Here is a 4,854-nt window from a genome sequence, read left to right as displayed (position 1 = left end):
TCATAGCAAACGGCGAAACTGAAGCCGAGGTTAGTCCAGAGAATGCTCCTAGTAATGATAACATTGATTCTCAAACAATTGTCAAGAGTATTCTTGATGATGTAGTAAAATCCGTGGTGCCATTGGAAGAGGAAGTCAGTTTGGAGAACGGCAGTCCGGAGAACAACGGTGACGAGGCAGCCGCTGAGAATGACAACATGGTAACTGCAAAATTCACCCATGTGCTGCAAAATGATGCAGTCCTGGTGTTTCGCGCTCTCTGCAAGCTCTCTCTATGAAACCGCTGCCGGACGGCACTCCCGATCCAATATCGCACGAGCTCCGTTCCAAGATCTTGTCGCTTCAGTTACTTCTGGGAATCTTGCAGAATGCCGGTCCAATATTGCGCTCTAACGAGATGTTTGTTATCGCCATTAAACAGTACTTGTGTGTCGCGCTGTCGAAGAATGGCGTGTCTTTGGTGCCGAAAGTGTTCGAGCTGTCGTTAGCGCTGTTCCTGGCGCTGCTCGCCCGTTTCAAGATGCACCTCAAGATGCAGATTGAGGTGTTCTTTAAGGAGATTTTTATGAACATCCTCGAGACCTGTAGCAGCTCTTTTGAGCACAAGTGGATGGTCATACATGCGCTTACGAGGATCTGTGCGGATGCCCAGAGCGTCGTCGACATCTACGTTAACTACGATTGCGATCTCAGCAGCGAATCTCTTCGAGAAGCTCGTCAATGATCTCTCTAAGATTGCTCAAGGTCGTCAAGCTCTGGAGTTAGGTGCATCGCCAAATCAGGTGCGTTATAAGAAAGAGGATGACAGGATAGATGTATTATTTGGAACAGAGAATGTTCTTCGAAACAAGCAATATAAAGTTTGTTTGTAATATTAGTGTCTTGGACACATGGAAACATGGAAATGGAAGTAATTTCTACGGCGGCGAAGAATTTGATGGAATTTGTCAGTCATGTTCAGGCATCATTCACTACGGCGAAGCATCTGGAACACGTGCAGCCGATGTTCAAAATGGTCTGGACGCCATTCCTCGCGGCGTTCAGCGTCGGACTTGCAAGACTGCGACGATCCAGAGATTGCGTCGCTCTGCTTGGACGGTATCAGATGAGAAGAAATCTGAGAAACGAAGGAAAATAGATTTATACGGCTGTGCCTTTCGTGCTTTATATTATTTATATGTTATATATTTTAGATGTGCTATTCGTATCGCCTGCATCTTCATATGAGCCTCGAGCGCGATGCCTATGTACAAGCTTTGGCAAGATTCACCTTGTTGACGGCTAATTCACCACGTACGGAAATGAAGGTGAAGAACATCGATACCATCAAGACTCTCATCACAGTAGCTCACACCGATGGCAACTATCTAGGCAGCTCGTGGCTTCGATGTCGTCAAATGCATCTCCCAGTTAGAATTGGCGCAGCTGATAGGTACTGGAGTACGGCCACAATTGCTGGGCCCACCGTCAAAACCGCACTTTCGCACGTTCGCACCAGACCAACAATCTCAACTTGAGCTCGTTGGACCACAGCGTGAAGGAGTCCATCGGTGAAATTAAAATTCCATAGATGCGTTTAGAAATCGGTGTACAATCAATATATGAAGATGTATGTGTGATACTAATAGAGGGCATACAGTACGTGCCGTATGTGAGAGCTTTCAACCAGCAAAAGATGCTGAATTCAAGGTGATAGCTCACATGATGCCGGATTTACTAAATGTCGATTAATTTACCAAATAATTATTACGTTTACGCGAGCGTTACTTCTGTAGCTTACGATATATCACTCGTTTATGCGGAGTAAATTATCGTAAGTTACTACAAAATCCCGTTTACGCGAAGGAATTATCGTAAGTTACTACAGAAGTAACGCTCGCGTAAACGTAGTAAATGATAACTTGTACAATTATTTTCCATTAATACCTATACTTTTGTATCAATTTTAGGAATTTTTCAAGAATCCTGCATTTCGAGTAGATGGATTAAAAATTTATCCAACACTGATGGCACTGATACGTGGCACCGGCTTGTATTGAATTATGGAAAACTGGGAGATATAAAAGCTATGTGCTCAGTGTATTAGTTGATCTTATATTCTACTAGCTTTGATACTACCATGGACACGCGTTTATCGCGTGCAACGTGATATACTTGTGCCATTAGTGAGGTAAATATAATAATTTAAGATTACGCAAGAAAGTAATACACTTGTAATAAATATTGCTGCATGTTATCTTTTTATCATTTCTGCTCTAGTTCTAAGTATAACATAATAAGATAGATATATGTAATAACAACATAGACATAACAATAATAAAAATATATGTAATTTTTCGGAATTTATATTGACATTTATATAGACATTTTTTACTAGATCAACATAGATTATAAATCACAATCCAGCCATATAAATTCCGAAAGATTACATATATTTTTATCATTATTACATCTATGTTGTTATTATATACATCTATCTCATTATTATATGTATATTTAGAACTAGAACAGAAAGATACATTGCATCAAAAAATTCGTACATTAAAGATTCAAAAAGAGCGCCAAAATATTTGAATATACACAACAATCATGGATGAGAAACAAAAGATTATCGAAGAAAGCATTGATTCTTGGGTAGAATATAGTATTTTATTATACGTTATACATTATAAAGATTTGAAGAAAATGCCGAGAGAAAATAAACTAACTGTGGATGTTGCAGTGGCTATTCTCGCAGAATTCTCGGATCATTTTGCAATGATCGATTACTCGGACCCAATTTGGAAGCAAATGAGTAAAAGATGTCAAAATGCATGGAGTGCCCATAACTGGTGGGTTAATGTTAAATATAATAGACGAGAAATATTTTCTATCGCAAGACAAGGAATGGGTCTTGACATGCTAGATCCATCAATAAACATTACAATTTCCAGTGAAGACGATAACAATGAATCAATTAATTGTAATAATTTTTCATTCGATTCTACTTGTCAAGACGAGACTTGGTTTGATTTAATAAAATTCGAATGAATGGGAACAAATTAAACCACTTCAATCAGGTAACAAGAGATCTAATCACACATTAAGACCATGGATATGGACTAACGTCGTTGTCGATGCATTTTATCGACAATATCGTCTACCTTGCACATACACTTTTGTTATTATATCAAGATCATCGGCAGCTGTAAGAGTAAAACATGTGGCAATATTTTCAAAGGCGTTGTTGACACAGAACCGTCAGCCAGCACTGGTGTGCTTTGTATACGTGTCAAAACTCGGGACACTAGAGGTCAACCCCATGAAATTCTGCAGCGTCCTTTAAATGGAGAAAAACGAAAACAGGCAGGCAAAGCAGCAATCACAGAAGGATGTTCAAATTTGCGAAAAAGAATGGTGAAAAAAAATTTGCGTCTTGGAGATGTTGATGCACCAATAATACCTTCATTGGATGTACTCCGACATGCTAAAAATGAAGCAATTGATAAAGATTTAGGTTTCAAAAAAATAAAGGACGAGGATGTAATTCAAGCAATTTATCGTTTAAATTTTGAAAATTCTTATAAAGGTTCTATTGCTGCAGTAAGTTACTGGCCGTTCAAAGTGTGTTATGGCACAGGTGAACAAATCAGTGTATATGAACAATATCACAATATGCATAAAAATGCTTCATCTATTAGTATTGATGCAACTGGCAGTGTTGTTAGGAAATTAAAAAGGTCATTGGAAACAAAATCAGCTCATATTTTCTTATACGTGATTGCCATACATTTTGACAATACGTCTTTATCAGCATATCAATTACTAACAGAATCACAAGAAACTGAAACAATTGAACACCGGTTGAAATTGTGGCTACTATGACTATACGTCAAATTTCGTAAGCCAATCCAAGTGGTCGTTGATATTCCAGAGCAATGTTATTGGCTTGTTCAAAAGCTTTCAATGATATTACTATAAAAAAATATATTGAAATTTGTTTCAATGCTGCCTCGGCGGGGGAATATGTTTCACGAGAGTGGATATCAACATATGTGAGGGTTGACGTTGCACATGTAATCCATATGGTTTGTCGATGGCCTGCTTTAAAAAGTCATCCTTTACGCCCTGTACGCGACTTCTATATTCGATGCATCGCTTTGATGATAGACTGCCAAAGTTATCAGGATTTTATTGAAATATTTTCGCTTACGTGTATTGTTGCCCTCCAATATTATCAAGATTCAACCGTAAGTGTAAAATTGGTAGATCAACGAATGAAAACATCTGAACGATCAAGAGAAAAGTTGAAGTCGTTAATAAAAGAGCGTCCTACTGATATATACAATTATTTGCAAATTATTGATTCCAGTAATGATCAACTGAATGATAACGTTTATGAAGTAAGCGATGATAATATTAAAATCAACGAATTTTTAATAATATAAAAATTGCAGCCTCATCAGCAATTGAGAAGGGTGAAAATTTAAACTATTTTTATTTACCTAAATTGATCGATCGATTGTTACAAATTGGAAAAGAATTTCCACTCGGACAGCAGTGTGTATTCCTTTTTATACAAGTCATCCAACTACAAGCTATTGTGAGAGGATCTTTCGGGATATTAAAAATGATGTATTTAAAAACTATTCACTTCCACAAAGAATTGACAATTTTATCAAAATTCATCTCCGTGATTTAATAGGAGGTACACGAAGTTTTTCAGCAAAAATGCAAAATTTGTTGTAAACGAGAAAACAGTGCCAACTTGGAAGCCAAAAAAATTTTCGCCAATATGCTATAGTTCGACCAATAGCAAAAAGCCCAACTGAACTTTATATAATGACGTCAGTATACAAAATTTAAAAATGGAAC

General features: G+C 37.5%; 1 pseudogene; it reads left to right on the top strand.

Annotated features, from left to right (window-relative positions):
- The window catches only part of LOC139823271 (brefeldin A-inhibited guanine nucleotide-exchange protein 2-like), a 1,446-nt pseudogene extending 574 nt beyond the window's left edge, over nt 1-872 (top strand).
- Nucleotides 873-4,854: the final 3,982 nt, after the last annotated feature.

Source organism: Temnothorax longispinosus, chromosome 12, assembly GCF_030848805.1.
Source record: "Temnothorax longispinosus isolate EJ_2023e chromosome 12, Tlon_JGU_v1, whole genome shotgun sequence".
In the NCBI taxonomy this organism is placed as follows: Eukaryota; Metazoa; Arthropoda; class Insecta; order Hymenoptera; family Formicidae; genus Temnothorax; species Temnothorax longispinosus.
The sequence above is the reverse complement of the archived record's forward strand: the minus strand, read 5'-3'. Positions and strand labels throughout refer to the sequence as shown.